We start from the raw sequence: 13,148 nt of genomic DNA, 5'->3' as shown, positions 1-13,148 counted from the left end.
TATAACCTTGTATTTGTATACATGAAGATATTTTTAACATTAAAAAAAAAAACTTACTTTGCATTCACGAAGCAAGTGTCTAAGTCACAACCACTTTTAATATTATAATTGATTACAAGAAAACATGATCTTAGATTGGCTAATAAAAGTCTCAAATGTTAAAAAATCGACACTAAGTATATATTTGTGTTGGTGTTATGTGTGCAAAAAAATTATGCTATATACGTGAAATTTTAAACAATTACGCCGATAAGAATGATGTTAATAAAGTGGACTCAACTATGCTAAATGAAGGCTTATCCCTTGTTAAAGAGATGCTAATAAAGTGGACTCCGTCATCGCTAAAAGAGACGCTAATAGAGTGGAGCTTAGTCATCGCTAGAAGGGACGCTTGCGTCTGTAAAGTGATTTCGGGTTCACTAATAACCCGCGCACCCCATCTAATGTCTCTAACGTGTAGCGTTGGCCATGCCCTTGCAAATTCACGTCACCTATAGCGTCAGCTAGGACTTCCCTACCTCGTTTTTTGGTATTTTAAAAAAAAAAATATAATTCATTTAATTTCAGTTGTTTTAGTCAGTAAAATCAGGTAGGCCCAGTCTACCTCATTTTTTTTGTGTATTATTTTAGATATAATTTCATTTAGTTTTAGTTTTATTTTAGATATTATTTTAGACCCTAGCTACCTCATTTTCTATATTTTTTAAATATAATTCATTTTATTCTGATGACATCGGCTAAACCGACGCTTACCATTATTATTTTATTATTTTTTATAAGCATTTTTTTTTCTAAAAATTGTTAGTGCCGATGTAATCTTCTCTTAGTTGACTCTAAATTTTACAATTTTGTTGCAGTAAAATCTGTTTAACCCACTCTAATATCATCTCTGCTTTGATCGACACTATTTTTAGATAGCTAAAATCTTTGCATTAAAAAGTTTAGCATTTTTCCATCCACACATTAGTTTTCTCGGTCTTTGATCTTCACAATCTCTGTCAAGTGCAACTTCAAAAGACTATACAAAACCTTATAGACTCTTCATACTCTTTCACATACTCAAATTTGAAAACGGTATACTACATGCTACATAAAGGATCTTAGTAAAAAAAAAAAAGTCATTGCTGATAAAAAAAAAAGTCAAATTTTTTATCAAGACAATTCATAAAACCAATTAAATATGTAGAAACCCTTTTAGAGAACACAAAAGATAAGTCTGCTAATACATATAAAAAAAAAAACTTCATGTGCATATGGATTAAAATTCTTCCATATTGTGGGTTTCCAATGCAACCTCGTATACATAAATGTCAAATTGAATTGTGAGATTCAAATTAATGATGATATTTATGTTATTAATAATGTGACCGTTGTTGACTAATTTTGGTATTAATAGTAATTTTGGTGGAAGGGTGATATTTTACTTTTATAGTACTATTAGTGTTAAAAGTTTTATATTTTTGAATGAAAATGCCTTGTAGTTTTACTTGATTGAAATGAAAGTCTGATTTGAATTAATTGAGAGTAGTTACAGTACCGAAACAATGGCAAACATATTCATTCATATACTGTGGACTTCTAATTAATTGTGTTAATGAATCCAACACTATAAATAAATACCTAGGTGTAACCTTTCTTCTGTGTTTATTACACACGATACACTAGTATTCAATTTTGACTTAAATTTGAATGCAAATAATATATGATCTCATAAATATTAATGAATAAAGAAATTAATTTAGGTTATTCTACTGATGCATCAAGTATTTACTATCGAAAATAACTCTAAGATGCAATTATTCTTCTATTATACCCTTAACTTAACATATACTTATACTTCTAACAAACATCACATACACTATAATACACAGTTCACATAAAAAAAACTAAAACACAATCCATTATCACTACAAAGAAAATCATCAAATAAAATTCAATTTTTAGAGAACAAAATAATTAGTTGTAATAGTAACTAAATTAAAAACTATTTTAGAAACTAAAAAAAAATGTTTTTAAATTAGTTTCTATTATTGTTAAATAATTTTTAAATTAGTATCTAATTAGATGTCAAAGTTTTAACTACCAATTATTTAGTTTCTAAATTTGATACCAAAAACTTTGACCACTAATTAGATACCAATATAAAAACCATTTAACAGTAATAAAAACTAATTTAGAAACTAAAAATTTATTTAGTCCCTAAAATAATTTCTAATTTAATCATTATAGCAATTTTTTTTTTAAATTAGTGTATTAAATATTTATAAATATTAATAATTGTTTCTCAGTATATTTATGTTTCTCCAAATTCAAAACAGAATTCTTCATACCTAAATTATTCAGCAAAAAATTTCAAATTGCTCTTCAAAAATAATAATATAACATTGTAACCTGATTCAGCATCTCAAGACTTTGACGTTAACTTCATCTCAGTAAAGTTATTGAATTCATTGGATCAATGGTACTCATTTCAATGTTTTCTTATAAGACAAATTATGATCAATTTTTCATGCATAGTTGAATCTGACAGTCAAATTTGACATTTATGCACAAAACCTAAGAAGTTGCAACGCATGGTCAAAAATTTGAATCTAACCATGCATGTCTGCCACTTGTAATGTTGTACCAATCAAACTCACAAATTTTTTATTTTCATCTGCATCAAACATAAGTATGAGACACAGTAACTATCAAAATTATGATTTTAAGAAAGTTTACCTTTTCTTTTATTTATTATCAAAATTAATAATTTAATTAACAATAATCAATAAACCTTTGGCATATTAAATTTCAATGTTATTATTTTTAGTGTTATATAATATAGTTGTTGTATTAGTATTAGTATGAGTAATAACATTACTAATTATATATATATATATATATATAAATTCCCCGGAGTAGCAATATTATTTAATCAATTCTATTATTTTCTTAGGTATATTTCTATTATAGTGATAATTTGTAGTATTTATAACACAAAACAATTTTATACCTTATTTAAAAAAATGGGGATACTAAATAATCACAAACCCTCGTTTACTTTACTGTTATTGATAACTTTCATTAATTGCAGATAAGTTTAAATATTGATTTTAATGGATTCATTATTAGATTTAATGGGAGATAAGTTTCTAAATGATAACTATCAGGTATTCATCATCTTTAACATTTGTTTGTAGTAACGTCAACACATATATTGGAAAAGAAACTAAAGAAAAATAGACATAGAAAAATGAGTGAAGATATATATCTTTATGTCACACTTAATTATAACGTCGCATATGCATTAACACAAACTCTTTCAATTGACTCAAATATTTTAATGTAGTAGTATTTACTAGTATTTTTATCTCTAAATGTGTGTAGTATAATAACATAAAACAAAGACATATGAAGTACACTATATAAGAACATGAATAAAATCATATTAAAAAAATACCCTCATAATCCATTCTCAAATATAACATCAAACTCTAATTGGGATAGCATATAATTGATCATGATTACTCTTCATCTCACTCATATGCAAAAGGTTCCTACTATAAAATCCTAGTTAGAATATCATAGAGACCCTCCTATATAAACTTGCATACTCCTAAAAAAAATATGAATGAATGGATGAATCATGTTATTAGGTTAGCATCTCAAACTGTATGCAACATAATAATATAAGAAGTAAAAGAAATATATAAATGTTGTTTTTATGAGAAATATTAAAAAGTTAGACATAATAGTAAACCATGTTTATTATGTTGCATTAACTTTGGATGTTAATCTAATGAGATTTTTCATACTATGTAGTGTGAAAGATCAAATACTCATATTTTTTATGCATTGAGATAAGATACACCAATGCATGCATTTGTTTTATATCTCACATCCAATTTGAAATTTACCTATAGAAGGTTAGAAGTGTGGAAAACACATTGATATATTTGAATCTTAAATTTGCATGTCTATCATTTTCATGCTCTAAAACATAGATAGGCCCTATCGTGTGTTGTAATTATTATGATCATTTATTAAAAAAGAGTGAAGAAAAAAGAGATTATAGTTATGATGGCTATGAACAATTTTTTTATCAGTAAAAAATAATTAGATTAAATGGGGATACTTTAGGGTCTTCCAATCCTTTTTCAAGAACAAAAACAAGCTTGTCGCCTAACTTTTTCTTTTGTCAGCAAATAGCAATAAAATTAAATAGGTCCACTTCAAGGGTGATCCAACCCTTATAAAGCATAATAATGTTCAAAGAATACCTTTTCATCTTCATATCAACCAAAAACTTGCCACCTAGCTTACAAACCATGAACAATCGCAAAACAGAACATAAGCAAAATAAATTGTAAAAGCTTAGTCTTCCTGACTAAAAAAACATAGCAATCACTACAAGAAAATCATAAAATAGAAACCAATTTTTAGAGACTAAAATAATTAGTTGCAATAGTAACTAAATTAGAGACCATTTTAGAAACTAAAAAGAAATTTGGTTTCTAAATTAGTTTCTATTATTTTCTATTATTGTTAAATAGTTTCTAAATTGGTATCTAATTAGCAACCAAGGTTTTAGAGACTAAATTTAGAAACTAAATAATTGGTATCTAAAACCTTAGTTGCTAATTAGATACCAATTTAGAAACTATTTAACAATAATAGAAAATAATATAAACTAATTTAGAAACCAATTTTTTTGTTAGTTTCTAAAATGGTCTCTATTTTAGTTCCTATTGTAACTAATTATTTTGGTCTCTAAAAATTGGTTTCTATTTCATGATTTTCTTGTAGTGAATGATGGTTGTGAACAATGATACAGGTGTTGGCACTGATGTTGCGTCCATGAATGATTTAGATGTTTGCAAACAATAAACTAACACACTAAGAAGGAACCTTATGCTATGTAAAACACTTGAGTTTTCTGACAAAAAATGACAAAAAAAAATGTCTTAAACCTATATATTATTCATTTTCTATCTTAGACTTGTAGAACCTAATGAAATATATGGTTCAAGCAGTCCTCACATAGTTCATTGTGGCCAAATTTAGTGGTTGAGTATCCATAAAATACTGCAATACAAAATAAGTTAAAATTAATGTTAAAGTACATATAGTTTATTATAAACAATAATTTAAATATGATTGCATGTTCTTAACCTCTATTAATGCTAAGTCTTATAATGGTAGTCATCCATTGCATAACATAGTAGACACACTCATACCATTCCGATTGATTATTGCACTACAATTTAATATTAATTAAAAGTTAATATTGATATTTTGACAAACAATGAAGAGAGGAAGATAGAAAATTACAAAAAACTTTAGGATCAGCCATGTCAGCTTTTGACAATCTTCACTGTGTCGACATCTCAATTTGTTATATCCACTATATGAGGTAATTAATAAAAAAAAACTTGTTAGTAGACATTTAAGTATTGTACATAGGTAAGTTGATAATGTCAACTATTTACTTGAGATATGTGGGTTGTTTCTTGTGCAATGAAAAAAACCACACAACAGTGCTATCATTTAGGGATAACACAAGTAATTGTCAGTGACCCCTGCATCATCCATGAAAACAGTTAGTAAAACTTTAAAGGATGAAATACTAATAATTGATCATTTATAGTAACTGAACTTACTTACTGATTAATATAAAGGGAAAATATATTTATTTTCCCACTATATGAAGACAGTTAGTGATGTATGATTAGGTTTCAACTTTCTGAGTTCCCGTTGGATTAATTAATTGGGGATCCAAGAATCCATAAACATCATATTTTCCCTTATTATAGAAACTTTAGACAAATACCCACAAATAATTAATTAAAGCATAATCAATAACATAATATAATAAAGTAAAATGAGATATAGGTGGAAGAGACTTACATCATAAAAAAATTGAATGACAAATATATTTAGCTTGTGGTTTCCAGCTACAAACCCTAACACACCAGTCATATATAAGTATACAAGGATTTCACTACTTCTTTCAAAAATAGTGTCATCTCACGGAACCTGCACAGGGTTTGTACTTATAATAGCTGAAGCAATCTTTAATAAAGAGGTTATAGGATCATCAATGGAAATTGAATGCTTCTTTATTAGCAGACTTGGTTTCCGATGCAGTTGCTACAAAATAAATAACATTTGTATTAAATAAATATAATACATAAATATAAATTAATAATTACAAATTAATTTCTTACGGGGGCTTCCGAAATGAATTGAAAGAGGTGTCTAGGCTAGGCTATGAATGTTTGACATGCCTTAACCATAGTAGTTACCTCATCTGTAGGCAGAGGAACGGGAGCTTCAACAACTCGTACTTTGTCCACTGTCACCTTCATCACATCAATGGAGATAGCCACATTATGTAAGGTAGTGTCCCCTTCAAAGACTTCTCCTATGACCACCACCCGAGGAGTGAAATTGTCCTCTACAAGTAACCCACATTGGCTTATTTGACTAATGTCATACCTTGATGTTGTAGGAGGTTCACAACAATCCTTTGTGCTCCTAAGAGCGGTAGCCACAAGTCACTCGACAAGTTGTACAATTTATCCCCTTTGTACAGAATCCAAGTATTTTTAACATGTATTTTATAAAGTTTCACCTAATCGAGTCATACACATTCTCAAAATCTACCTTTATAACTACTACACTCTTGTTCTTTCGACTTAGCTCATCTATCGTTTCATTAGCTACAAGTACTCTATCTAGTAAGTTTAGGGTTTAGGGTTTATCCTATTTTAAAACAAAGGAATAAAGTTTGAAAATGTATTAATCAAAATTTTCACAACTAATTTATTCAGTTGAAACTTTTTAAAGTATTTATCACAATAACATAAAGATATTATTTTTTGTAATTACTCTACGCTTTAACTAAAAGAGCTAAATTAAAATATAATGTGATATGAAATATATAGAATTAGATAAATACACTTTAGGATAGGATTACTCACATTTAAAACAAGAAAACAAATGTACAAACAAACTTGCTAACATGGTATTGACTTTCATGTCAAATTCTTTTACCTGCTTGTTATTTTTTATGTTATCAACAAAGAAAAAAATAATATAACGAATTTAGGTTCTCCAACCCTTTAAAATATATATATATATATAATATATATATATATAATATATATATATATATATATACATTAACATAGTTTACAACTCAATGACATGAATATAACAAAACAATTTTCTAATATAACAAATCTTTTCATAAACAGATTTAATATAATTTTATGACATATATTTATACTTAAAAACTTTATAAACCATGTAATATTTTAGTATAATATGTTTACCGATTAAATATTCAAATCAACAATAATACCTTTATCTTCAAAACATAAAATAAACTTTCATATTTTAATATTCGAAATTAAATTACTATGATTCACAAAGCAAAGGTAGTTAATCATAATATATAAAATTAATTCAATCCAAAAAATAATATCAATGTTTTCAATAATTTAAAGTTTTAAGTATTTAATTTGATATATGATTGTATTTACATATTTAATTACAATGAAGGTATTACTTTAAACCATGTTATAACAAAATCAAATCTTTAATTTACACGAAACAAAAATATAGTATTTATTAATATTTTAGTTTTTAATAATGATCAATAAATATATATAATAGATTTATCCCTATTTAAAATGAATAAACTTATAATATTGAACTTTATTTCTTTAAATAACAAGAATTATAATAAATCTTTTATTACATAGTCTTTTAAACCAATTATTTATTTTCCAAAAAATATTATAAATCGTTTAGCAATTGTTAATTTTATTAATAACTTAATATTACAACTTATCATATTATTTTAATTCAATTGAATGTTCTGATCATTATTCATCTCTTATCTTTGTAATTGTAATCTACACACTTAAATAAACTAGTAATATCAAATTTAATATGAAACTTTTATTTGACTGGCTTGATACTATTTTATTGAATAAAATGTTTTTACTTTATACCAATTTTAAAAGAGTGTTAATATATTTAGTCATACTTAAAAATATATTACTTCATAATTTATACTAAATTATGTTAATACATTGATGCATAATTTAAAAATTATTATTCTATAATTTATTTGTTCCTTTTAAAGATTGATTTACACATATTTTTTAAATATAAATAATCCATTAATCATAAATTTTTTCAACCACATAAATCAGATGGTGGGTCCCATGTTTTTGTGTATATAAGTTTAACCTAACATGCTTAAACTTCACACTTTCTTCGGCACTTCCTTTCTTCTTTCTTTTGGTCTTTTTCCTTTCGCAGTCTTGTTGAGTTCAGATGCTGCAAATGAAAGAATATTGTTTGAGTAAGTAAACTTTTTTCACATTCTCAATATTTTTCATTTATTTATGAAAAGTTTAAAATATACCAAAATCTTCTGCAATTTTTTTTATCTAATTAATATTTTGTTTCAATTTTTACTTTTTTTAATAAGTCACTATTGTTAATAATATTTATTTATGTCATGGTACCATATCTTTATGAAAAATTTGTTTTAAAGTATATATATGGATCTGGTTTATGTACTATATTATGGAAATCATTTTATCAGTTAATTGCATTATTTGATACATTTGTCCAATAAAATTTATTTTCACTCATGAATTTATATATTTGTTGAATAACTTTGTTAGAGATCTTTGTAAGATACACATTTGGAATGTTTTTCAACTAAAAATGAAACAAACATTTTCATTGTTGTTGTAATAATATTTGAGAAGTGTTTTTATCTATTCCTAATAATTATGCAAGAATTATGTATTTTTACTTTCTTTCTTTTTTTAAAAATTGGTTTATATAATAAGTTATATATTTATCCTAATAAATTTTACTTTTGTTATACACTATTATAAACTTTTGTAAGCAGTCTATTTAATGGTTGCCAGATTAGTTTGGTGTTATTGGTGTAGGAATTGGACTCTTATCTCAAATTTTTATTTCTTTGATTTTAGGTAATACGTTAATAGCTAATGTTTTTTTAGCTTGGTGCTTTTCATATAGCTACAATTTTTTGGCACAGTATTTTGATATTCTCCATACATCTAAATGATGAGATATAATGTTTATATGACTTTCTTTTTGTAATTATTTTGGAAAAATAACTCAATTTTCAAAGTAAATATTTTTTTTAGTGTAATAAGGGATTTAATGTATCTGAACCTCTCTTATTATTTACTCCCGTTTTACTTTAATAATAAGATAAATTTTAAATAAAACATTTAGATTTAATATGAGTTTCTAAAAAAATTAATGTATTGGTGATTTATATTGTAATATTAATAATTTTATATTTGTAAAATTTAACATTTGTTTTTCTATTCTTAAAGAAGAGAGTGCTCGTGATGTTGCTACGAGAACATTTTGGAAGTTGAAAAGTTACAATAATGATCTATATGTTGATGAGTTTCCAGGTAATTCTCAAAATCATTCCATCAATATTTATGAATAACAATGCTATTGTAACCTAACAAAAATTAAAAGAAAAAAACAACATATAAATATAAAATATATAAGATGAAACTACTTTTATGATAAGGTTGAGTGTGTGGAATATGTTAAGAGAAACAGAGAAAAAAAAACTAATCATTTTTATTTTATTAGTGATAATTATTTTATCTATTAATTTTGAAGTATAATAAAACATGAAATTAGTTGTAATTATTTAATAAATTATAAATTAAGACATATATTTATGTCATATCTTCTAAGTAGCTAGTGTAATTAATTCTAAATTAAGGCATATATATATTTAGATACCTCTTGGTATACAAAGATTACGTTCTCTCTATAGTAATTTTCTCAATCAAACATATTAAGTGCGTATCTCTTATTCAATGTTCACAAGTTGTTAATGATGTTAAATCTTGAAAATAAATATAGATTTCTTCTATCTTAGAACACAAAACTAAAGGATTTTATTATTCAGACATTAATTATTAGGTCACAACTTAAAAAGTATTAATCATTATATTATAATGCCTAAAGTTTTAACATAATACACAATAACATTTAGTTATGTAACATTATATAAGGTTTTAAATTTTGTTTGGTTTAAGTTCACCATTTTCTTATGAATTGTTTACGACAAAGTATTTATCTTTCAAAATATCTCGTTTGGGAAATGGTTTCATAAATATATTTTGTCATTTATTCTTTTTATGTTACAATGATACTAGGTTGTGATGCTTTGAGGATCAAACTTGAATTTGTAGACAACAATGGTAAAACATTCTGGAATTTTAGAAGTTGTTGTAGTGGATGTACTGTTCTTTTGCAAGGTAACACTTAAAATCTAATTGAAATGATTATAGCATTGTGATTGGAGTTTTTGCAAGTTTTCTAAAAGAAAGCAACATGTAGAAATTAAAATACAAGATGAAATTCCTACAACACCTGAAGAAAACTGGTATGTTTATGACTCTGAGAAGAAGAAAGAGGTCGATAAATATATTTCCTCAAGGTGAATTATTTTTTAAAATTTCTAGTGAATTGTTCTTATGATTTCAGACTCTGCATATGATAGCTACAATTGCTTGTTTCCTTTCTACCTTGGTTGCAGGGCAAAAAGACTTAGCCGTCACAAGGTTTCTCAAGAGCTTTTAAGTGAAGTACTTTTATGGTCAGTACCTTTATATATATGAGACTATTGTAAATGTATTTAATAATAATGTTAGTAGAAGTAACTTTATTATTAACATGATATACATTTTATTTATTTTAAATTTGTGGATATGATTAAAATCATGGAATGATTTTTCTTGTGTTTTTGCAGGTTTTGGTAGAAATCTTTGAGGGAAATATAAAGAATTTTTTCATGTTAGAAACAACAGAATTAGATTTCAATGTAATTACTATTCATAGTCTTATTTTCTTAATTTAACTAGTTAGATATGGAATGATACAACTATCAGAAAGTTGTAATTAGTGACAATATAAGAAACAATATTGTAAATATATGGTTCAATATTTTATACCTACTTATATAAAAGGTTTATTTGTGTTTTTATGTGATTTTTTTAAATTAATTTAAACAATTTTTTATTTTATGGTTGGAATTTAATTTAGTTATATACTCTCTATATATAATTCATTTGATGATTATTCATTTTTCTGGTATTTCAATCAAGGTTGTTGTTAAACACAATTTTTTATTACTAGTTTTATCTTATAATTGATAAATTGTTCCTTCTCTACCATTGTTGGAGGGCTAAAAGATTTAAATGGTGTTTAGTTATTTAGGTATTTAGATGTAAATGATGTTAATTAGTTAGGTATTTAGTAACCTTTGATGTGTATGTGGAATTAAAATTCTCTCTAATCCTTTTTCATTATTATCAATACATCAATATTTTTTTTTCCATTAACATACTAAAATATTTTGCGTCATACATATATTAAAATAAGTGGCAAGTCAGAAGTATATTTACAGAATAATATTAAGTTTTTGTAATTATTTATTTAAAATCTGCTTCATCAATCCCTCTTAATATATATATATATATATATATATATATATATTTTATAATAGTAAGAAATTATCTAAAATAATAAAAACGTAAATGTATTCATATGTATTGAATTAGTTATTTTTTTTTGTATTTCTAGAAACTTTAATGAGAGGTAACTAAGTTATTGTTCTTCTTTCTAAAACTGAGTTATTGTTTTTCTGCATGTTTTCCTATTTGTCACACTCCTTTCAATGCAGCAAGTTTGAAAAATTATTTCTTTCATTTACTCTTATTTATGAAAAAAAAAGTGTTCATAAAGTATATTTAAAAAGTGTTTATGAACAAAAGAGAAATTATGATTTCTAATTTTTTTGAAAAACATTGAAGTTGGATTTGAAGTATAACTATTATTATTATTATTTTTAAAAATTAAAATATTAAAAAAATTGTTTTAAGACAAAATAACATATTTTATATCTGTTTGCTTCTGTTATTTTTTTAATTTTACAAATAAAAAAATTAAATATATTTATATTTAAAGACAATTAATAAAGGATATAAAAAACTTTAATATTAAAGAAAGAAAAGAAAACATTAAAAGCATACAAAGACAATTAATAGAAAGTAACACATCTTTAGATTTTTGTGCATTTCCGTGACCGTTCTTCTGCTCTTCTGCATGCATTACTCTTATCTTTTCTCTTTTAATATATTAATTTATTATTTTTTTATAAAAATAAATATATTTGTAATTACTTTTAATATATTATGTCACGGGGAAATTATTGGATATATATGAGTTGTAAAACTCACACATAAAAAAAAATCTTAGATCAAAATATATAATTTAGAAGGTACTTTTAAAAGTATTATAGGGTACTACAAAATGATGATGAGTATATGAAGACATAAAAATTATGTAAAATTATTTTTTAATTGAAAATATTTTTAACACCAAAGAAAGTTATATTTGTTTTAGTTTTCCTATTATATAGTATTTTACAGTTTTGAGAGAAAAATTGGTAATACTGGACTTTGATTGTACTTTTATATATAAGGTTATTTTAAATTGAAATTTATTTATTTGGATATTAGATTAGATTTATTGTTTGTAATGTTTTGGGTTTTTTTTTTTTTTTTGAAAAAATATGAAATATATTTATTCAAAATTAATTAGAAATATATAAAAATACAGTCTATAATTTAAGATATTATTTATTTTTATTTTTTTAGAACATTAGAAACTGTTTGATTTTAAACTTATATGCAAATTAGATAATAAGAAACTTTATCACTCCATGAAAGTCATGTATTTACCCAATTTTCTTAGTTAAAAAACAATAATAGTAAGAAGTGAAATAAATATAGATAGATAGAAAAAGTAAGGAAACAAAATAAGAATAAGGTTATAAAAAGTTGGATTTTGATAATAACTATTATTATTATTATTATTAAAAAATAAAATATTTAAAAATATTTGTTTTAAGATAAAATAATATATTTTGTATCTGTTTGTTTCTCTTGTTTTTTTTTTAATTTAACAAAATTTATCTAAAACAATAAAAATTTAAATAAATTCATATGTTAAACTTTTTTTTGTATGTTTTTATAAACTTACTAGTGTGATAATAAACTTTATTATTAAATAAA

The 13,148-nt window shown here is 24.3% G+C and overlaps 1 protein-coding gene across 1 annotated transcript in view; it reads left to right on the top strand.

Moving 5' to 3' along the window:
• Window positions 1-10,920, top strand: part of LOC137837187 (uncharacterized) — a 36,433-nt gene extending 25,513 nt beyond the window's left edge. The window contains exon 19 of the transcript XR_011085380.1: window positions 10,892-10,920. The gene's annotated coding sequence lies outside the window, so the exon portion shown is untranslated. The remainder of the gene's footprint in view (window positions 1-10,891) is intronic.
• Window positions 10,921-13,148: the final 2,228 nt, after the last annotated feature.

Source organism: Phaseolus vulgaris, chromosome 4 (assembly GCF_000499845.2).
Source record: "Phaseolus vulgaris cultivar G19833 chromosome 4, P. vulgaris v2.0, whole genome shotgun sequence".
Lineage (NCBI taxonomy): Eukaryota > Viridiplantae > Streptophyta > Magnoliopsida > Fabales > Fabaceae > Phaseolus > Phaseolus vulgaris.
Note: the sequence above shows the minus strand (reverse complement) of the source record. Positions and strands in the feature narration are given on the sequence as shown.